We start from the raw sequence: 24,618 nt of genomic DNA, 5'->3' as shown, positions 1-24,618 counted from the left end.
AGAAATAGACGCAACTTGATAACCACCCCAAATATCAACATGAATTAATTCAAAACATGACTGAGTAGAGATAGAACTTAATGAAAAAGATGATCTTGTTTGTTTGGCCAAAGGGCAAATGAAACATTTATTTGAATCACAAGATTTATTGTGCAAAAAGGGAAATAACATGGGCACTTTGTGCGATGGGTGCCCAAGGCGTTGGTGCCAAAATGTAGAAGGTAGGGTAGTAACGGTGTTGCATGTTCCTTTCTTTGGTGGGTCAAGATAATAGAGTCCCTCCCATTCAAATCCCGTCTCAATCATCTTCCCTGAGCGTAGGTCCTGTATGACACAAAATTGTTTTAGAAAAATGGTAATTTATAGGGAATCATAGGCTAATTTGCTAATGGATATCAAATTTAGCTTAAAGAATGGTACACATAAAACATTATCAAGAACAAGATTAGGAGAGAAAACAACTTGTCCGACATGAGTGACCGTAGCAAGGAATCCGTTGGGTAACTCAACAGTATGGTTTTCAACAGGTTTCGAGGATGTAAGGAAGGTAGGGCTACATACTATGTGGTCTGTGGCTCCACTATCCAAAATCCAAACGGTTTTCTGTCCATTACGTACAAAGGAGAAGGCTTTACCTGAAAGTTCTTCATGGTTTGAAGAATTACCCACTTGGTTGACGAATGATGAGGATTTGCTCTTGTTTAACAATTGTAGAATCTGCTTATCCTCTTGGGGAAAAGGAAAGTTTGGCAACACGTCTCTTTTGTCATTTGTCATGACTTGGTTGCCTTTGGAAGGACGACCTTGTTCAACCTCAGCAGCCGCTTTTCGTTTACGACAAAAATCAAAGGTGTGACCCTTCCATCCTTAAAATGTGCACTTGAGATGTGCCCGAGAATTTTTGGTGGTGTGGTTTGTTTTGTTGCACTTCCCGCATCGAGTCCCATGATCCTCAGACTCAGCTTCCCGATTTATAGTTTTCACGGCAAACACTGCTGCCTCTGGTTGGGCAGCGCCTTTCCCATTAGAGACTTCCAGTTGACGCTCATGACGAAGAACCAAGGAATAAGCTTTGCTCACCGTGGGCAATGGCTCGAGTGGAAGGGTATTGCTACGAACAGTGGTATACGAGTCATTTAAACCCATGAGGAATTTCATGGTTTTCTGAGTCTCCACGTAACAAGCAATCTCCTTCTTCGTTTCACAACTACAAGCTAGGATTGAGCATAGGACATCCCGTTCGTTCCAAAGACTTTTTCAGTTTGGTGAAATAAGAACTCACGGTCATGGTTCCTTGCACACATCGTGGATTTCATTCTCTAAATAGAAAAGTTGTACGATATTCACATGAGAAAATCTTTCTTGCAAGTCAAGCCACATTTGTCGAGTATCCTTACAATTGATAACACTTCCTGAAATTTCCTTTGACATCGATCCCAATAACCATGTCTTGACCAAATTGTTGCATCGATTCCATTGTTGCAACTCTTCGTGTTTGTCCTCACTTGGTTTCTTGATTGTGTCATCAACAAGTCCAAGTTTGTTCTTGACCGTTAAGGCCATTATCATGGACTAAACCCATGTACCATAATTATCTTCCACCAATGGCTGCGGTACGAGGACTGCACCAGGCTGGTCCAAATGGCAAAGATATAGTGGGTGGTTTGGATTTTCCCACTTTAGATGTGAGGCTATGCCTGAAGAAGTTATTTGTGTTTCTGGTTTGTCACCCATGGCTGCATCGGCTTGGGTGGCTTTTTGTGTTTTGCTGTGTTTCCCAGATCAACTCTTTGGTACCATCTAAAGAAATATAATAGCTGAATTTCTTCTTATTATTGATAAAACTAGGGTTACAACATTATATAGAGTCGCACACTAATTTGGATCCTATACTAAAGCCTATAAACAAGGCAGTCAAAATACAAAACAAGTAAGTAAATTACTAATTAACAATGTACAATATTTACTTAATCAATTCTGTGATTCCTTCCTTAACAGAGCACCCTGAAAAACGACGCCGTCTGGGAGGACTCAAAGTCGATTTGGCCGAATTTGGGGTCCTGGGAAATGAGGTTCTTGAGGTGAGTATGCTGATGTCTATGTGGGTTAAGGAGTCTAAGGGAATGTTTGCTTGTTTTGGCGATTGTGGTGGTCGGACGGTGGTTGTTGTTGCCATTTGTGGTGGCTGCTTGGCAGAGTGTCTATGAGACTATGATAGTGAGGAAATGGTGTGGGATTGTGGAGAGGTTTCGTTGAGGTAAAGGTAAAGTAAAACTCTATAACCACCCATCAATGTTACTATCCCCATAAAAAAAAAAAAAAAGTTTGTCCACTATCCCATTTTACCCCAAAAATGTTCGAGGAATATTAGCTAGATCAACTTTTTAAATTTCTTGTCAAATTTTTTTTTTTAGATTATATTTGTAAATCGTATGATATGTCAGTAATAATAAATAAGCACATTAACTAATACATATAATAATTTAATCATCAACAATTGCATCATATAGTTTATAAAATGAAAAATATTGAGGGTACTCTCTCAAAAGTGAGACTCTCAATCACTTTACAGTTTAATATTAATTCATGTGCCAACATTGTGCACAAAATATGAGATGACAGAAAACTCGTAGAGAGTCTTCCTTTTGAGAGAATTCCCTTAGCATTTCTCTCATAAAATATGATTTAAATATGTGATCACTATAACATTACTCTTGTTTTAATAAGAGGCTTTCATGTTTGATAATACTTTCATTTTCATTTTTTCACCTTTATTTTTTTTTAAATTGAAAACTTGTTAGGTAACTACATTCAATTTTTATCTTTGAGAAAGGGAAATATTTTTTGCTTACCATCCTCAAGTGAGTTTAAATTTCAAGATCTGTGTAGTCAATATATACAAATGTTAAAATTTAAACTCATCAAATGGTAATAACTAATAAGTAGGATGGTGAGCAAACATTCACCCTTCAAAAAACTGAAAACTTAACCAAATAGTGAAAACTACTTTCTTGCATTTTTAAATTTTATCTTTGAGTTTTTAGCTTTATTTTTTTGAAAACTGAAATAGTTACAAAATAAGTTTCATTCTCAAAACTAAAATTGAAAAGTTGAAATAATTATCAAAGAACTTCTAGCATCATAATATAGTTTGTAGGATATCATAAAATCTACCTAAAAGCCAAATGTGAATATGAAGACCTAAAATTATATATTTTGCCAAAAGACATATTGCCTAATTATTATTACGGGGCGGTAATAATTAGAAAAAACGCACTATTCAACCCAAAAAAAAAAAGTCTTTTAAGCGATGTTATGGTTGCAAAAATTTGTCATCTTCAGTCTTGCTGAATTTGTTTTTACAAAACAAGTAACACCTTTGATCAAAGACCAAAGCCTCAAGTGCCCATGAGGTTGGGGTGAGAGGGGGAAGTTTGGCCAATGGATCTTTGATGCCCAAGTCAATATCTCGGAAATGAATGAGTGCTTAGGCCTTGTATGCGTAGCGAAAAGCTTACCAAAATTTGGTGGAGATGGAGGTATTTATAGGAGGAGGTGGCCAACTATGGTGTTAGGGTTTTGCCCTACACATGACGAAATCCTAATGGTCAAAGTGTGTCATCTGTTGGATGAATGAGGAAATAATATTATCAAGATATTAATTAAGAGATAATATCTTGGGATAATGGTGGAAGTATTCTTGATTGATTGTAATAGGGACTCCTTACCTAATTGAGTTAATCTTCAATTAGGAATGTATTAAAGATGAGATTTAGTAATTAGTATATCTTTAATACATTTGACTTTTCCATGCCAAGAGCAGGGGAGCTTTGAGCAATTGTAGTTAGCTGCTTGGACCTTCAGGGATTCTGAGCTACACGTGGGAGTATTTGAGAGCCCTGCCCGTTCAATGAGGGAAATCTATCTTTCTTGAGATAAAGTCATGTGTCGTCTCTAGGATTTTTGGGATTATTTTTAGATCCATAAATGCCCCTACACCTTTTGGGCTGCAAGTAGAAAAGGGTAATAGGTTTAGAAATCCCAAGTTGCTTAGGTGTGTGGAGAGTTATTTCCCCATTTGATGTAGATCTTCCACATTGTTTTGGAAATTGTAATACCTCGTATTTAAAAAAAATGGTTATATATATGTGTGTGTATAAGTAATTATTTTTATGCAATGATTTTATTGAGTTTCTTTATATATACTATGAGTACAAAAAAAACTTGTATTTTTGGCATGTAAGTTAGTAGGGATTCTTTCACTAAAAAAATATATTTTTGTGCCTAACTAATACTTTTATACTCAAATGTCTCCAACTAGAGAGGTTCCTTTTTTTTTTTGGCATCCTCATCATAATTTTGTAACTTTGTCGAGTAACTGTGTATCTTATATGTATATATGCATTATTTTGATTTGTTAGGGTTTATACTTACCCTTTTTGTGCCAATAGCAACTAAGTTACCCTTGCTAGCCTTTTTGATCTTTAATTAGTGAAGTGTAAAAGGGTTGGAGAGTTAAGCTTCGAGAGGTGGGAATTTTCTAGTAGGGTTAGCTTGATTTTTTCTCCAAAGAATGAGGTGGAAATTGGTAATTAATAGCAGCTAATAATTAGGGTTAAGAGGTGGAGTTTATAGCATGTGTATGTTAGTCTATTTGCATGTAGGTGGCAACACTTTGAGGTATTAGAAGTGCTTACTCCTCAATCTATGGGGATCTTAATCATTAGGATGATATTCACCACTCTAAATAGAGGAAGATGACAACTTATTGTGGTTAGAACATTTCACATGGCCTTTGATGCAAGGAACATCTTGCATGATATTCATTAACTTAACACTTGTTGTTTTTCCATTGGACCACATTTCATTCTTAATGATTAGGACTTGTTGCCTTGTTATTGGAACACATGTTATGTCTAATGATTGCCACAACACTTGGTTTCTTTCTATTGGCACACTTGTGGAGGTTTTTGGAGACGAAGATGTCATGCAATCTTTATAAAGGAAGGAGCAAGAACCAACAGAGGACATGGAGAGGAGAGAGGAAGAAGAAGAAAAAGAAAAAGAACAACTCCAACAAAAAGCCATCCTCCCTTTCATATTTCCTCTTTATCTTTCTTTTACATACTGTTAAGGTTTTAAGCCATCTTTCATTGTATTTGTAATTTTCTCATATATAGTGAAATACAATGAAAGCAAACCCCAGTGGATGTAGTCAATTTGGTGAACCACTTAATTCTTGTGTTGTTTATGCATTTACATTTGGAGATCATTGCCATGAGAAGCACTTCCACCAAACCATCAAAAATCTCTATTTATTTCCCTTGAGAATGATGTACAAAAAGTATGAGACAAATCCCAGAAAAATACATGAGACCTTACCCAACAAATCTCTCCCCCAAACTCACCGTCATTTTCATCTATCAAAAGAAAGATATCCAAAAACTAGAAATTCGTCCCGCCTATTTAACAGACCAAAACACCACCATCCATAGATTATATCATAGTACTTTCTTCATGAGAGTTGTTTGTCTGTCTCTCTATCATGATATATCCAAATTTCAGGAAAATCCAATAGTACGATCATCCAATATGTTTGAAATACCAACACAATCTCTAATCCCATAGAAAACTGGACAGCCATGTTATGATTACCAAAACCCAATTTTTTGTACCTCCAATCGAAACACTTCCTTTACAAAACTTGTTCCTTATCATCTCCTCTATAATATATCCAAAAACCACAATAATCCAATCAATGTGCTAACTTGTACCCCAGTTCAAACAGCTGATGTTCGGTTGAGCTAGCCTTCGCTGCCAACCTCTTTGCATGGCCAACATCTCTAGTTTCTTTTGCTCACTTTCATGGAAGTTTTGTAGCAATCTGACTCCTATTACATATGTAGAATTTCAGCTATATTAAAGAAGAGGAAGGGGAAGTGGCGAAGGAAGAAAGAGAACATGAGGGAGGAAATGAAATTGAAACAATAAAAAAAAGAGGAAATGGTAACGTATTGTTTATCATTTATGTTGATGTTAAAGATTATTACTTTGTTGATGATATTATGATTATACTACTATGGTTACTAACAATTTGATTAGTGTTGCAGATGTTTTAGAGCATGTGATTATTGATATTATTGTTACATGGCATACACATAAGCATTCTTGTAAAGTAAGAAAAGAGTTAAGTTGTGTTTAAGATGTGAGGATATTCAAGGGCTAAAGTTTGCCTTGAATATAAAATAATGAACCTTGTATACGTCAGGCGTCGGGGGAAGGGCTTGAGTATGCAACCGGTTGGTTATAAAATAATGAAATCTTGTATATGTCAGGCGTCAAGGGAAGGGCTTGAATATACAATTGGGCGTCGGGGGAACTGCTTAAAGTGGAAATTAAGAATTTAATTACAAAAATTGGATATAAGGGATGAACGGAGTTCACTCATATTCTAAGGCATTTGGAGCCAAATGGTATAAGTATGGCATGAGAAGTGCAGGCTTAGGTGCCTTAGGTATGTGTTAGCAGGATTAGAAGGGAGTGAGTACATTCATCCATCTCATTTGCATATATTTCATGCATTTGAAATAATTGTTACAATTTAATTAGTATTTTGTTGTGAATTAATTTGTGCACTATAGTTGTTCCGCTGCATATTCAATAAATTTTATGTAAGATTTTGTTGATGTATGGTGTAATCGTTATAATTTAATTTTTTTTTTCCACCATATCTTGGTTGTAGAATTTACTTCTATAGCTAAGATATGACTCACACCCTAACTCGTGAATAGTCTTTATTCATGGGTCGGGGCGTGACAAAAATAGGGTCTTCATTGTGAAAGGGAAGTCAATTGCAACTAGGACTTATTTAAGCCTGCCTTAAGCGGAGGGCTAAGTAAACTCAGAGAACAATTTTATCCCTACTAGAAAGAGAGAAAATGCTAGAGGATATTGTAAACCCCTCCCATAGTTTTCTTTTTTGCTTGCCGTTGTAAAGAGTTGATCGCCATCATTATTTTTTTTTCGTGCCACACCAAGATAAGAAAAAGTTGACTTTTTTCTTCTTTTTCTTCTTGGGTAGTGTTGTCGCAGGACAACAGTGAGAGTGGTCTGGCACGTCAGCTGACAAGGGCAAGGATGGCGTGGTTGAGAGCCATAGAGCTGTCGCGAGAAAGGGGCAATGCCTAGCTGGTAAGTTGGCCTGCCTGTTAGACATTCAGTTGAGAAGATGTCCTTCTGCTGCTTCCAAAAAACTTGACGTCGAGTTGTATCCAGCGTCCGGGTCCGGAGTTAGAGTGAAGTATCTAGTTGTGGCTAAGTCTGTCACTTGGAAAAGTGGATTCGGCTGTTAAAGAGGTGTCAAAGCCTACTCCTTTTGCGAATGCCACATTGTGCTGCTTTCCAAGAAGGAGTGAACTGCTTGAGTTTGATTTCTCAATTGCTGTAGATGGATTAGTTGAGGATGAAGTCAAGATCAATGCTGGTATAGATGAAGTGTCGGATGAGCAAATAGTTGTTGTTGGAGAGCACAAAGTCATCCAAGCTGCTAAATGGGTAGGCTTTGTTTAGCTTGTATTAGGTTTTGCCAATCTTCGTGCAAGTTTATCAATTTGCTAGAATTTTAATAAATTGCTTTCTTCGCTTTACTCTAACTTTATTTTTCTTGGAACTTTGCTTGCTTGAAGAATTTTATTCTTTTGTTTGTGAACGATGGAAGAATTTTATTAGATAAAACAAGATTACAAAAAACGGTAAGCGATAGTCGGGCGGTGGGGAGGAGTCTAGTGCTTAGGTGTCTAGGGTTTATTTTTATTTTCACATCTGTTATATATTGCATAATATAATTATTATATGTAGAATTTTAGACTCTTTGGGTTGCTTTTGCATCATTTTCTAAGCCCATAAATTTTGTTGGGCTTTTTTTCCACATTAATGAAAGCCTTGTATTCCTAGTTTTTATAGAATTGTCTAACTGCTAAAAACACCTAACTAATGCTAGCTAAAGCTGCTAAACCATTGTCTCCGTCACCCATCTCTACAATTGCAGACGCATAACTTCTCTTCCACCACTCTCTCTCTCTCTCTCTCTCTCTCTCTCTCTCTCTCTCTCTCTCTCTCTACTTCTTGTCGTAGGTCATCATCGACTCCTTGTCTAGCACACCTTGAGCTGTAGCAAGGGTAGATCAGTTTTTTTGGCGTTGACAATAACTACAAGTTATGGTTGGTGGCCTTCTTCTAAAATACACGGTGCTCACATGCCCCTGAGATAACGACAACATGTTTGGTGACACGTTCATCATTATCTAAGGAGACGAGATATTCTCAAATTTGGTAGTCCGTGTGGCAGACGCGCTGCAGAGAGAGCTGAGTCTGAGCCCTCGGTTAGTTGAGGTGTGATGGAAAGCAACCCTCCCGAAACACAAGTTAGGATTTGGAGTTAAGGGGTCGGCATCGCATGACTTTTTAAGGAAATAAAAATATATTGGCCCATAGCAGGCCTTATTTTTATATATGACCCAAACAATCTTATCAAACCCAGCAACATTGCAAGCTAATAATCTCTCTCTTATTGCATAAGCTTCATCAGCAATGCCAATTGCACGCACTTATTGGCTGCTGCTCAATCGCAGACTTGAATTCTGCTTGCTGCTTCATAAAAGCCCAGACACTGACACACACTTGACATAATATAAACTGCAAATCGATACCAAATAGATATTTGGTACAACTCTCAGCACTGAATGAAATTTGGGTTGAAAAGTTCCTCTAATGATCTTCAGAACTCACTTCCAGCACATCAATGGAATTCAACCTTAAAAATGCCAGTGTGCCAAAAAAAAAAAGACATTATTTTTCTAGTGTTTGTGTTTAACAATGTAAGTAACAATCGAAGTGGCGACATTCTTTGACAAAGTGCTTAATTGCGTGCGCGTGTAGAATAGAAATGAACGATGTTAGAACAATATGCTCTCCTCTCTGTGCCGAACTTTGAATTCCCCTTCTAATAGTTTTAAGAAACAATCAACTAAAATGGATCTTGTAGTCTGAATCATTCAAAACGTACCCTTGTGATTAATTATGCAATATAACAAACAGTTCATCACGTACCCTATTTCTCGACAAATACTATAGTTGAACAATAAACATGACTGACGGGGACGAGGTTTTATTTTCTTCAAAATAATACTAGTTCAACTTTGTTCACCATTGTAGCCCAATTCTCCAAAATTTTCAGTGTGAAATTAAGGCATCTGTAGATTATAGTATATCACTGAACTTGTTTTTTATCAGAAGCTGAGCCCCTTCAACTAACCTCTTTACCACCTCCCCTGCAGGTAAAATTTCCTTGATGAGTCCTACACTTTGGCCGGCATACACCACCACGCTTTCAATGTCACACGTTGTTGTCGCATTTGGAACAGTACCGGCAAGACTGCGAATTTCTATTTTCTGTTAGAGAATATAAGTCAAGATTGCTATCCATCGGACTCCAAGTCAAATAAAGACATTCCACTTAGTTATATGCAATGCATGAAAAAAATGCAGAAACCGGAAATGGCATACTCTTGGTTCTAGTGTTAAGCGTTGCTTGTCAAGTATGAGAAAAACTTCATCCTCACCCTATCATGTATTATTGCGCGGCCGATGACAGGTTGACCCACTTCATTTTGATCAGCAGGAATATATTTACAATCATTGAAGAAAGGTGTATGCAGAACAAGATGTGGTGCATCGGGCCACCTTGCACAGCCGAATACATCAGCGTACTCAGTTGCGTCATATTCAACCACCTTTCTCTTGTATGCAGGATGAGCATGACTTTCTTCAGTTTCAAGAAACCTACAAGGACAAATTTATAGAAAAACCAAATTACTAAAACTTCACTTATAATTGAAAACATCTTGAACGAATACAGTATGAGAAAGTTTCTGGAAATTTGTAACTCAATGATATGAAGATGTGTTGTTTCCCAAACCTTTGTTGCAAGATTGTTTAAATATGCTCTTTGAAAAGTCTAACAGGTCAAGTATATCAAACCTGTTGGCGTGACTCAACAATAATACAATAGGAATGTAATTGTGTTTCTTAGTTTGGGTATAGCTCTCTTTTTATGTCTTTAATATTCCTTGTAGTACAAGGATTGAGTATGTATAGATATGTGTTGCCTCCTATGAAAGAAGAATATAGAGAAATATATTGAAACCTTAAAATTAGTTTTATCTTAGCATCAGAGCGGGTTTCGACCTTACTTTTCTTCTACACCAAAAATACCGATCACAAGTGGTCTCGAAACAAGAGACTCGCCCTAAACCCTTAAACCAAATCAGAGAGAAATTTTTTCATTGTTCATGCAGCTCCAATGGCTGAACAATAAGTCGTGCTCTCCACTGTAGGTTCGGTTCCTACGTTAAACAAATCCTCCAATCTGGCTTTGCCATTCGAATTCAAGGCTGTAGGAGTCTCGGGACCTGGGCTTGTGGCGCTAGCTTCCAGTGGGGCCTGCAGCGCTAGCTTCCAGCATATTGATCTCCAGCAAGCTGGGCTTGCCTTGCCTAGGGCCCAAAATCCAGTTAGGCAGCCAACAAGTGGCGCTGACTTCAACAGAAAAGTGGGCGCTAGCCTGCTGAGCCCACCAACGGCATCAGAAAATAAACCTGAACCCAGCCAATCTTGGCCCATAACTATCTCTTTCAAATTTGATTGCTTCCCAAGAGCAATCCAACAATCCAGGTAACATGGGAACAACCTTAATTGCATCTGTTGATCTTGATATAGGTTGGATCATTGACTCCGGAGCCACTAATCATATGATTTATGATCGTACTTTATTTAACTCTACAACACTACCACCCGGGGATAGTATTGTCAATGCTAATGGAGGTGTTGCCCCAGTTCCAGGAGCGGGCTCGATAGCACTCACTCCTACTCTCTCATTATATAACTGCTTACTTGTTCCCACACTCTCAAGCCATTTGTTATATGTGGGACAGGTCACCGAGCAATTAAACTATGTTGTGCAAATGTTTTCATCTTTTTGTTTACTTCAGGACATTCGAACTCAAGAAATCATTGGGCATGGTACTAAGAGGAAAGGGTTGTATTATGTTGATGATGTAGCACAAGGTTGTGTTCATCAAGTTCAAGGTCATGATAATGGAAAATTAAGGTCTATTCAATTGTGGCATAGTCGGCTAGGTCATGCCTCCTTTGGTTATTTGCGAAAATTACTTCCATCATTATTTAATAATATTCCAGAGTCCTCGTTAAAATGTGATGTTTGCACATTTTCTAAAAATCATGGAGCTTCTTATCCTCCAAGTTTGCATAAAAGAACAATTATGTTTGAGTTAATTCATTCTGATATGTGGGGGCCATCTCTGGTTACTACTTAGCATGGTGTGCATTGGTTTGTAACATTTGTTGATGATTGCACTACGATGACTTGGTTGTACCTCATGAAAAATAAAAGTGATATGGGTGACATTTTCAAAGCATTTTATCACATGGTCTATACTCAGTATTCACTACGTGTTAAACTGCTTCGATCAAACAACGGTGGTGAGTATCTTAATCAGGATACTTCTTAGTTTTTTACGGAAAAGGGCATTCTTTATGAAACTACGTGTCCTCAGACCCCCACAACAAAATCGAGTTGCCAAACGAAAAAATCAGCACATCCTTGAGATTACCATGCCCTTTTTATTGGTAGCTGTGCACCCAAGACATATTGGGCTGATGCAATCACTTATGCTATTTATATCATGAACCGAATGCCATCGCGCGTTCTCTCTTTTAGAACCCCCTTAGTCATGCTTGCTGATCATGTTTTGCTCCCTTCCACTCTTCATCTCGAACCCCGGGTTTTTGGTTGTGTGGCATATGTTCATCTTCACAAAAATCAAAGAAGCAAGCTTGATCTATGTGCGGTGCGATGTGTGTTCCTTGGCTTTAATCCTCAACAAAAAGGCTATAGATGTTATCATCCATCCACTCGACATATGTACGTCACCATGGATGTTACCTTTTCTAAAGATGAAATATTTTTTCCTCCCAGCCATACTCCTCAAGGGGAGACAACCTCAGGTGAAGATTATTGTTGATTCGATATTATGCCTACTATTTCTGTAAATAGCCCAAACGGGCCTTTAGACCAAATCGGCCCAGATGCTACTGACCAAACTGGCCAAGATGAAGCAAATTGTGATTGCCTTAATAAGTGTGCTGACCATGGCAGAGGGCGTGGGCTAGGACCGGGTGATGCCTGCCCAAGTGGGCCACATGTTGTACCCAGCGAGAATAATGATAGGTCGCATGCTGACGCGGTTGTCTGCAGCCCAAATTATGACGATGATGTTGCTGTCTGCCTATCTACAGCTACCAACCCAAGTGGGCCAAATAGAAATTGTGGTGTTGGTCTGACTGGGCATTTAAGGGTAATAATTGCCCCAAATTCGAGTAATAGTTCCAGTGAGTTAGAAGATAATAACAAACTCCCTCATACTCCAACGGATATTCTTGAGGTAAGTACTCACTCAGAAATTATTAAACCATCTTATATGTTGCATCCTCGACAAAATCGAGGAAAGCCACCTGACAAGTATTCTCCAGAAGGAAAAGTGGGTATTCCATTTCAAACTGTGTCCCCACTCATTGACTTTCACCAAAATACTGTTCATTTGTTCAGCAAATGGAAACCATCAAAATACCCACTAGAGTGGAAGAAGATTTGAAAGATTCGAAATGGACAGAAGCAATGCAAGTTGAAATGGAAGCATTACAAAAGAATAATACATGGAGTGTGGTCCTACTTCCTAAAGGAAAGAAATCAGTAAGGGTGCAAATGGGTGTTCATTATTAAACATAAGATAGATGGAACAATTGATAGATACAAGGCGAGGCTAGTGGCCAAAGGTTTTACCCAAACCTTTGGGGTTAATTATCAGGAAATTTTTGCTCCTATTGCAAAGATGAATACCATTAGAGTTTTATTATCTCTTGCTTCGAACCATGACTGGCCTCTGAGATAGTTTGATGTTAAAAATGCTTTTCTACATGGTGATTTAGAGGAAGAGGTGTACATGGATATTCCACCAGGTTATGGCGCTGCGAACTCGAGTGGGAAAGTGTGTAGACTTCGGAAGGCACTGTATGGCCTTAAACAGTCACCCAGAGCGTGGTTTGGGCGGTTCACCTAGGCAATGAAGAAGTATGGGTATCGACAGGGAAACGTAGACCATAAGTTCTTCATTAAACGCAAAAATGGCGAGGTAACTCTGCTTATCATATATGTATATGATATGATTATCACAGGTGATGATACAATGGAAATCGAACGTCTACAAGGGCATTTGTCTTCTGAGTTTGGATGAAAGATCTTGGAAGACTTAAATACTTCTTAGGAATTGAAGTGGCTAGGTCTTAAGAATGAATATACTTATCCTAGAGAAAGTATGTATTGGATCTCTCGTCTAAAACTGGTACGTTATGGTGTAAACTAGTGGATACACCTATGGTGCAGAATCATCATCTAGCAATTTATCAGGATCAAGTCCTAGTGAATAGGGAAGGTATCAAAGATTGGTAGGGCGGTTGATTTATTTGTCGCTTACAAGGCCAGATATTGCTTACGCAGTAAGTGTGGTGAGTCAATTTATGCATGCTCCTAGTGAGGATCATATAGAAGCAGTAATGCTGATTCTAAGTTACTTAAAATGAGCTCAAGGAAAAAGGTTGATGTATAGAAAGCATGGGCATATGGAGGTGAAAGGGTATACCAATATAGATTGGGCTAGAAATATCACTGATTGGCGATTTACGCCAGGATACTTCATATTTGTAGCTGGTAATCTTGTGACATGGAGAAGTAAGAAGCAAAATGTGGTGGCAAGGTCTTCGGCCCAAGGTTGAGTACAGAGGAATGGCACATGGTATTTGTGAGATTCTATGGCTTCAGATTCTACTCATTGAGATAGGGTTTAAACCAAAGGGTTATATGCTATTGTACTGTGATAATCAAGCAACACGGGAGATAGCTAACAATCCGGTGCAGCATAATAGGACTAAACATGTTGAGGTGGATAGACATTTTATCAAAGAAAAGTTGGATGTTAAGTTAGTTAACATTCCGTTCATAAAGACAGAAGAACAGTTGGCAGATATTTTAACTCATGCAGTTTCTGCAAGAAGGTTTCAAGACTTACTCGACAAGTTGGGCCTTGGTGATATCCATGCACCAACTTGAGAGGGAGTGTTGGTATGAGCCAACAATAATACAATACGAATGTAATTATGTTTCCTAGTTTGGGTAAAACTCTCTTTTTATGTCCTTAATATTCCTTGTAGTACAAGGATTGAGTATGTATATATATGTGTTGCCTCCTATGAGAGAAGAATATAGAGAAATATATTGAAACCGTAAAAATTAGTTTTATCTAAACCTAGTTCCTAGGCAGATGCCCTGAGCACCAAGGGCCAAAGTAGAAACATATCCACGGGCATCCACAATACCACCAATAGCAATGAGAGTATATCTCGATCTCCAACAAGATCACCTACCTTCGGCAACAATGAAATCAAAGCATCCTATAATTTGAACAATAGAAAGCACATAGGTGTCAATAATTCCAAGTATCTTAGTTGACAAGTATCAAGCAATAGGCAATTAAGGAACGAAGCAAACACAAAACTAAGTATGTGACTATTGTAAAATCATCGGTGTTAATACAACGAGATCCAAGAAAGCAGGCTCACCTAACCGATCACATGCCCTTCTGCTTCACGCCCTTGAACAATAATTGCATCTGCACCAACATGTATTGCTTTCTTCACTTCCTCCAGGCTCTCAACCTTGAACCAAATTATATACAACTCATTAGCACATCCAGGAAAGAAAATAACAATTAACATACCAATGATTGTTATGATGCTGTATCATACATATATGTTCTGCCAATAGAATATATAAAAAGAAGAGACAAAACATATGTCCGCAATTAATTTTAGCGTGTGCATGAAGATAAATATAAGTTAAACATAATAATTCTGCTAAACAAGTGTAAACACAAAAATTTTGTATCGAATGAAACAAGAACAAATATACAAAGTAAGTTTGTATTGGTGAATTATGTAGGTTACAATCTCTATTACAATTTTCCTCTGATTTAGTCTTCAAATTTGATGTAGATGCCTAGATTGTTGATCCAAGGGTCACGATGACTTAATCTCGGATGAACGGTTGAACGATTGCTCCAAGTTTTGAGCTTGAAAACGACTGGTGGATGATCTTCACCTCAAAGGGTGTGGCAAAGGTAGTGTTTGATGTAGGATTTCGTTGTTTCAAGGGTCTTGGCAACTTGATCTTGAAATGAACGCTGCTACAAGTTTATAAGCTTGCAATGAAGTCTTGAAGGAATCGGCATGAGGGCTTGTTGATTCTTCAAGGAAGTGCTTCGACTTTGGTCAAGAGAAAGCTTCAGCTTTGGTTGAATGTTCTTTGAGGAGAGCTTTGGCAGCGTATTAGTCTTCAAAGGTTTGGCAGAGGTCCTTCTGTGTAGAGATTTTTCAACCCTTATGCTTGTGGGAGGACCTTGTATTTATAGGCTTTTCAAGGCTTGCCTTTGGGATGATTATAGGCATGTTTTGAGCCACTTTACTCCCTTGGCCAAATTTAAGGATCTTGTTGCCTATTTTGTGAGCAATCTTCAATTCTTACTTGTTTTTATGAAGATGCTTTAGCTTTCTTTCCAGTTTTAGGATCAATTTGGATTCCCTAGCCGAATTTTGGCGAAGTTATATACTTCCTTTGCTTGACTTGTGCCGCATGTCATTGATGACTTGTCTATTTGTGATGAGTCAAATGCCACGTGGAGCTTTGCGATGCATCATTTGTATGCAACGAAATTTACATGTCTACAAATGCCCCTACTTCAAGGTGCGTTGTAAGCATGTGCTTGTCACATGTAGGAAACGTGTTTTGAAGTCCTACAATGTGAATGCTCTAACTCAAAGGTCGTGGAGACTTGATCTTCAATTAGTTTGCTTCTTCAAGGGTCGTAAAAGTGTATTTCTTGAACGAAACATTTCTTCAAGGGCCGCTGAGGCTTGGTCTTGAATAGAGGTGATGAATTTCATCAAGGGTCGTTGAGGCATATTTCTTGAATGAAATGAAAATTTCTTCTTCAATGGCTATAGAGACTTGATCTTGAATGAAATACATTTGGTGTATTTTTGAATTTTTTCCTTGTGGTTGTAGGAAAAAAATGTTTTTCCTTTCTTAGGTAGGAACCTCCTTAAATTTCCTTCAAAATGTTGGAAAGCTTTGGTGATTTCCTTCAAAATGTTGGAAAGCTTTGGTGATTTCCTTCAAGGTTTTGGAAAGCCTTGATGATTTCCTTCAAGATTTTGGAAAGCTTTGATGATTTCCTTCAAGGTTTTGGAAAGATTTAATGCTTGTCCTTGGGTAAGTAAGATGTACATTTTTTTCCACGGCAATGAGGTTTTTTTGCTTTCCCTTTTTTTGTTTTGGGAAACATGTCCTCTGACTTGCACACCCAATTTGAGATCGATTTCTTTCTTGGAAAATTCTGAAAAAATATGGAAAATGTAGCTTTATGCCTTATCTTTTCAGGCATATATCACCAAAAACATCCTACCTGCGCAGATTGGCTGAAACTTGCCATTTTTTTCCGTGGAGTTTGCTTCCTTCTTTTGGTGGGAATGTGCTTTCTTGTTTTGATTTTCCTTTTGCTATTTGGGTATGTATTTCCCTTATAGCATTAGGAAGCAATTTACCCCTATATATAGGACAATTGGGTGTATATTTTTTTCCACAACACAACTCCTCTTGCCGTGGACTTTGTAGCTACTTGGAGTTGTGGGTTTTCTTTGCTGTTGTGCTTACCGTGCCTGTTGCTAATGCTTGGAGCTTGTTGCTATGCGTCACTTTTACTATGTGGGGTAGTGTAAAAGATTACAGTGTTTTTACGCTGTGTAGTGCCTTTTGGTCACAACTTTCCTCGATGGTGACGTAGACGTGCCTCTTACCGTTGTTGCTGCTGTCGTGCCCTACAATTGCTGCTTAGAGCTTGTTGATGTGCGTCACTTTTACCGTGTGGGGTTGTGCAAAAGACTACATCATTTTTACGATGTGTAGTTCCTGTTGGTCACAACTTTCCTCGATGGTGACGTTGGCTTGCCCCTTGCTACTGCTGCCCCTGCTATGCCCTGCAGTTGCTGCTTGGAGCTTGTTGCAGTGTGTCACTTTACCATGTGGGGTTGTGCAAAAGACTGTAGCATTTTTACGCTGTGTAGTGCCTTTTAGTCACAACTTTCCTCGATGGTGACGTTGGCTTGCCCCTTACCGCTACTTGGAGCTGCTCACTTTGTTGTGCTCGATCAAGCTTTGTGGCTGATTTCTTTTATCGTTGCGACTTCATCAACATCATCCTTTGACTCTCACAAGGTTAGTCTCGCATGTCTTTTGTTTTGGCGAAGCAAAAAGAATTTTTCTTTTCTTTTCTTTTCTTACCGTGCCCTACTCTTGCTTATGTTGCCTTGTTTGTTTTGTTACAGCCATGATATTTTTCAAGTGTTTCAAGAACAATACCATCACCATTCTCGCAAAGGAAGGTGATTTGTGAGATAAGGGAATGACGTTAAAGCTTTGTGCACCATTGATTGGACCTAAGGCACTTGTTATTCCTGTAAAAGACAACTCAATGCACATCAAGTCATGGTATTCTGAAGAGTCTTGGGAGGTGATGGATTTTGGTCAATCAACTATGAAGAAGAAGGCATGTATGTTGAAGGTTCTAGTTTTGAACCCTTCGTATCATGTTCGTGATAATTCACCAGCTTCATTTGAGCTTCTTGGTGATCGCATCCGTAGCGGAGCTGTGACTTGGCGTTATGCCTTGTTGACTACCGGGGAAGCTTTCTATGTTAAGTTTTACTGGGAGTGGCTTGAAGATGTCTTGAGCAGATCCAAAGATGTGCTTACCAACGCGACCCTTTATCACGTTGTGTACGCATCTTTGTTTAGCTACGATAGCTATCATTCCGTCCTTCGTGCGTTCTTCGAGCACTGGTGTTCAGAAACCAACACTTTTCACACAACTCAATGGGAGATATCGATTTTACTTTGGGACCTCCACAAGATAGGAGGCTTGCCGATCTAGGGGAAATTTTATGACGAGGTTGTTCCTAGCGTGGAAGAGTTTTCTCATCACAACAGCTAAAGATTGCTTGTGAGTTGCCACTATTTGTTTTGGGCGTATCACAAGCTTTCCAGAAGGCTCAGGATAAGTCAAGCATAAAGATTTCTTCATGGATCCGATTTTGGTATTGGGATGCCATGAAGTACAAAAGGTTTTCGAAGAAAAGTGGCCGCAACAAGACGACCAAGCCGAAGGGAGACTCGGATCCGTCAGGTGTTATTGGTCTAGCTGGGTGCCGTATTCCTGCTGGGTTGAGAGCATTTGAGGATCTTGGCATAGTGCTGGAAGAATCTTACATAGCCGCTCTCTTAGCTTGTTGGCTTTGTAAGTTTGTTTTCCTTAAAGACGACGTCAACCTTATTCATCCTGAAGTTTTCAAAGTTGCTAGCAAGATGGCTGCAGGTGAATCCTTTAGTCTTGTTATTCCGGTCTTAGCCAATATTTACAACAGCTTGAGTGTTGTTTCAAACTCGGTGAGCACCAAAGATCATGCTCCAATACTTCCCTACCATTATGTGTATGGTTGGTTAGGTGAGTACTTTGACACTCATTTTTCTTCATCGGTTTTAGACAAGCTAGGGCCTTTGATGACGAGGTATTCTGGCATGCTTGCCGTAAAGAGTCTTGATGATTCGCAAGCGTAAGTGTTGTTTAGAAGTTGTAACAGCTTGAGGATGAACCACCTAGCGAAAGTTGGCTCGGCACGACGAAGTCTTGTAGATGACTTGCACCTTTGTTCCTTTGACTTGTCTTATCTTACAAGTCTTTGCTCTAGGTATGTTTCTTCATGGCAAGGAGACCGATGTATCATTTAACCATATAACCCTTACCGTTTCAGCAAGCAATTTGGTTTTGTCTAGCACGTGCCAGGCAAGCTGAAGGGAAATACACAGCCGGAATCCTTGCAAGCCATGTATATGCATTGAATGTCTTGTACCCGTGCATGCACAAATGATTGTATTACTTTGCCGGCTAAAGATGAGTTTAAAAGCAATCCAGTGACCCGTGCCTACATAAGTTGGTGGTCAAAGGTGTACCGTGGTGCTTGGGGATGGCAAGTGGTACCAATTATTCTCATTCACACAATGATGCACCAAAAGAGGGTTATTTTACGGTTCCTGTGCAGCTGGTACCTCTTGATTATGTGAGTGCAGCATCTTTGCAAGATGGACCTGTGACTTTAGCTCATCAACGTTTATGCTCGTCTTCTCAACATCTTGATTCTTCTGAAGAGGAGGGCGACGAAGTTGATTCGCACGAAGATGAGCTTGTTCTATGGAAACGTCAACAGATTTTGAACAAGCAATGCTTTGGATGATAGCAATGTAAATTCCTGTCACAAGAAGAATAAGGTGTTTGAGCCTCTTTAGTTTGACTCGACGAACATGGGTGTTCATTCCTATATGGAAATGTTATTTGGAGGCGATCTTCCTACGGTCGAGGAGATTGGGGATCTGCCTAGTGCAGAGCTTATTCCAAATCCTCCAAGTTGCCCAAGCTTGCCTTGTGTAGGTGCAGGTGTGCAAGAGCCTGTTATGCGTCTAACACCTTTGCCGGCTAACTTTGAGATCTCTTTGAGGGGACCAAGCATACTCTGAGATCTTTTTGAAAGGGCCGAGCCTTAGTGGCACAGAGCAGTTTATCCATCGCATTAAGCTTCGCACGACTATGGATCTTAAAAGCCATATTGAGAAGAGGATTTTCAAGTGCCCGTTGAAGGACCTTGCTCTCGAGGATGACTTATTGAAGCTTATTTCTGCAATTGACCATCTTAAAGTCGATTCCTCACTCTTGAGAGCCAAGATTGTCATACTGATGGCTACCTCAACTGAGTATTCTTCCTTGCATGCTATTTCCTTGAAGAAATTGAGTTCAAAGATTAGAGCTCAACAACTTGCGACAATATACTTATTAATTGCCCAAGTTTGGTCTTCTAAGCAAGCTACTTCGGAAGATTATCAAGTCACAGGGACTTCTTTAGCTTATGTCCAAGCACGGCTAGAAGCTACATTGTCCAAGCAATTGGAAATTGAAGCATAACGACTTCAAGGTGTTCTCTTGGAGCAAGAAGCTTACATTTCCCCAGCATCAAGATGAGATTTTACGCCTAGAGCAAAAGAAGTGTGCGGCCATGGAAGTGCCCACCTTGTCTCCTACCGACGTAGACACTTTGAAGACTTTGGAAGGCTTGCTTGAAGATCGTCGCCGTAGTTTTAGGGACATAGCTTTCAAGTAGTGTCTTCTGTTTTTGTGTTTTAAGCCTTCTTTGCCTTTGCTCATTTTTGTAATAAGGTTTTGTAGCCAAATTTTTTTCCTTTAAAGAAATAAAGTATTCATATTTGAATTTGCTCTTTATTCTTCAAAGTGTTTGTGTTTTGTTAGTGATGTGACTGTACTTGAAGTTTTGAAGTTTAAAGTTGCCTACATACCCTTGGTTGAGGAAGGATTAAGCCATGACGTAATTCAAATGAATGATGGATGTTGGCGATTTTGTTTTTTGTTTTTTGTTTTTGTTTTGTTTTGCTGTACACAGTTTATGCTCTTGCGGGCTATAAGCGTTGGGCGTCGCCTTTTAAGCTCGTACGAACAAGGAGCGTTGTGTGTCATTTGGTGCCGTTTGCAGTTTAGACTAATGCAGGCGATGAGTGTTGTGTCATTTACAGTTTAGGCTCGTGCAGCTGAGGTACATTGTGCCACTCAAGGGTAGTAGCACTTCATGAATCTGCAGTTGATATGGTCGATCTTCAAGCTGTCTTTTTCCATGATTAGGTAGGCACCGTTGGTGTAGACCTTATGTATTACATAAGGTCCATCCCACTTTGATGTGAACTTGCCTTTTGTTTTGTGAGTTGTGATGATGAGCCTTCGTAATGCCAATACAAGATCTCCAATTTGGAAAGACCTTGAGTGGACCTTCTTGTTGAATGCCTTGGATAGCCATGTTTGGTAGCATTCCAGGTGTTGTTGAGCTTTGGGCCTCTTTTCATCGAGTTCTTCTAACTCTTGAAGTCGTAGCTTTGCGTTTTTCACTTCAGTCAAGCCTTCTTGTATAGCCATCCTTAGTGAGGGGATTTGACTTTCGAGTGGTAGAATAGCTTCCACACCATATACGAGAGAATAAAGTGTAGCTTGGGTAGGAGTCCTATGTATTGTCCTATATGCCCAAAGTGCTTCGCTTATTCTTTCATGGCAGTCTCTCTTTGTTCGGCTGATTACCTTTTTCAGGAGGTTGCACAACATTTTGCTGAATGCTTCTGCAAGACCATTGGCAGGAGCATGATACATGGAAGACTGGTGTTGCTTGAACTTGTATTTCTCGTAGAGCTTATCCACGAGTTGATTGGAGAACTATTTTTGATGAAACGGATGACAGTTTCCTTCTTGACTTCCCTTAGGGGTACGGCTTCAGCCCACTTGGAAAAGTAGTCTATTGCAGCTAGGATGTAGGCTTCTCCGGCAAACAACTTTGGTGTGATTGGTCCTACGACATCTAATCCTCACGCATCGAATGGCCATGAAGCAATCATAGGGTGTAATGGCTCAGGTGGTTGATGTATGAAGTTGGTGTGGAATTGGCAAGCTTGGCACCTTTTGGCGTGTTCCAGGCAATCCTTCACCATGATTGGCCAGTAGTAGCCAATCCTTTTGAGCTGGAACTGCAGCTTTGGTCCAGATTGATGTGCTCCGCATAAGCTGATAGGAGCATATTTATGCGACTTTGTTATCTTATTTCTTTGCATTTACTTAGTTAATTTCCATTTATTTTGGTAATTTAAGTTATTTTCGTATTATTGTAGGTCCAGTTGGTAAAGATGACAATAAATAGCAAAATGGAACAATTTGGAGCAGTTTTGACTTGGATTGGATAGCAAAGGTGGATAGCATATGGACTGGACGTTTTTGGTGTTTAAAAGGTGTTAGACATGTGCTAAAATCTGGAGAAATTAAAGTTGAGGCTTGGAAGGCAAGGAATTACAAAAGAAAGAGGAATCCTAATTGGAGAGGAACGTTATCTTATCCTATCCTATCTTATCTTATCTTATCTTATCTTGTCCTATCTTATCCAACATTCTCTTATCTTATCTCCAACTGCAAGGAGGAATCCTAATCACATTCCAACACTTTCTACCTGATTTTTAGAGTCCTAAAATAACTCAAAAATGCCAAAACCCTTTCCTCCTTGGATTCAGCCATTCCCCCTATATATATGAAATTCCTGTAGAGATTTAGGGTGCCATGCCTACCCTTCATCCATTTAAGTTGTTGGAATTTTCAGAGTTCTTTTTATCTTTGTTTTAAGTTTCAATGTTTATTTTAGATTGTTTTTCAATTATGATGAATATGTGTAACTAAGTTTCTTTTTAGCTAGAGGTGAATTCGAAGCCATGATCATATGTTTTATATAAATTGATTACATCCAGGTATTGTTTCATAAAACATGAATTCGATTTACTTATCTGCTTTATAGAAAACTTATTCTTGTATGTTTATTAAGGGTGCACACTTAGTTTGCATGCAGGGATTTTATGCTAGAATATAAGGGAATTTCACCTAATCATTATGAACTTATATTTGCAAGTAGTAAAAGTCACTAGTCATGATTGAGTTAAGTGAATTCTTGGCAGGAGTATCATGTTTTTCATAGTTACGAATGCTTTGTTAATACTTATGATTTTCACAGAACTTAATGATCTTTGAGATGTATCTCTATCATGCTTTTCTTAGTTAGGAAACTTGAGAAGAATAATTTGGTTGCGTCGCTGAGTCTAATTCAATGAAGTGAGGAAAATTTGAGAGTTAATTAGTGTTGTTCATAGTTAATTTGGGGCATTGTCATTCATGGTTTATAGGAAGAATAACTGGAAATCGATTTGTATGCATGTGTTTCATGTGTGGAGAAGAATCCTTTAGCTATCCTTTCATCCATATTTCATTCACAACTTAATTTACTTGCTACCCTTTACTTTTGTTTTCATTAAATTCGTTCAAAATCTCCCCCCCCCTCATTGTTTTAATGTTAGTTTAGTTTAGTTTTCAGTTTTATAAGTTTAATTTGTGTTGATTAGCATCCCTTCTAATCCCCGAAATAGAATGATCCCTACTTACTTATACTACAATTGCATAATTTATAGGGTTTAATTTGTGTGTTAGTTTCGACCATATCAAATTTTGGCACTGTTGTCGGGGATTAGAAAAATTGCTAATCACTCTGTTTTTATTTTTATTTTTTTGTTTATTTTACTGTTGATATTTGATTTAATTTTATTTATTTGATTTCAGGTACTAGAGAAGCAAGACATGGCAATTGCTAATCTTGAAGCTCAAATGGTGAATCTTACTTCTCTTATGTCTCAATATATCGAAAGGTCCACAATGCAAAGTGTCCCTACATTTGGTGGGTCCTATAGGCAAGGATATCAAACTAATCAACAACCTCAATTAATTGAGAATGGAGGTTGGGAAAGTGTCAATGCTTGGGGTTATCAAGGCCATAATCAATCAAGGAACGACTTGTTTTCCAACACTTATAATCCAGGTACGAGAGATCATTCAAATTTTATGTGGAGGGAACCTTAACAAGTTCAACAAGAAGGATATTGGCATATATCTCAAGAGTTTTATTCAAAACCTATCTAGCCACAACAAATTCCCCCACAACAATTCCAACCAAATTCAAGCATGTCCATGGATCATGTTCAAATTCTTCAAGTACTAAATACTTCTTGTGCTTCTTTGACTTAGGATCTAGAAAACCAAGCTAAAGAGATGGTCGAATTGAAAAATCAACTTGGACAGATTGCAGAATGCATGGGACAAATTCGAGAACAAAGCGAACTTTCCAGCTTAACTATTGTCAATTCAAAGGGAGATTTTGAAATCGCTGAAGATAGCACTTTGGGAAGTGGTAAGGAGGTTGGAGCTGAACCAGAGATGTCTAAACATAGCCTAGAAGTAGACAAAGAGCTATTGTCCAAAGAGGAAGAAGAAGACTCAGCCACGACAAGCTTAGAAGAAGCCTTGCCACAACACCCAATTCTAGTAAGGTTGTTTCAAATTCAATTCTTTCTAATCTTATTCCACCAAATGTACCTTTTCCTCGCAGGCTTATGCAATCCAAGAAAGAAGAGAGTGAAAAAGACATCTTGGAAGCCTTCAGAAAAGTACAAGTTAATATCCTACTTCTTGATGCAATAAAGCAAGTTCTGAAGTATGCTAAGTTTTTTAAGAAGCGTTGTTCAACAAAGAAACGGATTCTGAAGAAGGAGGTGGTACATGTAAGTGAAAATGTCTCTGCAGTTTTCCAAAGAAAGCTGTCACCTAAATGCAAAGATCCAAGTAGTTTCACTATCTCTTGTGTTATTGGTAATACAAGGTTTGAACATGCTATGCTAGATTCAGGTGC

The 24,618-nt window shown here is 38.6% G+C and overlaps 2 long non-coding RNA genes across 2 annotated transcripts in view; one reads left to right on the top strand and one right to left on the bottom strand.

The window, feature by feature from the left end:
* LOC139196631 (uncharacterized) overlaps nt 1-24,618 on the top strand; it is a 91,166-nt gene that overhangs the window by 3,627 nt on the left and 62,921 nt on the right. The window lies entirely within an intron of this gene.
* LOC139195877 (uncharacterized) lies at nt 78-1,533 on the bottom strand. The gene is made up of 2 exons (XR_011580946.1): nt 636-1,533; nt 78-324 (listed from the first exon to the last, which is right to left on the bottom strand). It is a non-coding gene; the product is annotated as an uncharacterized lncRNA (long non-coding RNA).

This window comes from Malus domestica, chromosome 05 (assembly GCF_042453785.1).
Source record: "Malus domestica chromosome 05, GDT2T_hap1".
Taxonomy (NCBI): Eukaryota; Viridiplantae; Streptophyta; class Magnoliopsida; order Rosales; family Rosaceae; genus Malus; species Malus domestica.
Note: the sequence above shows the minus strand (reverse complement) of the source record. Positions and strands in the feature narration are given on the sequence as shown.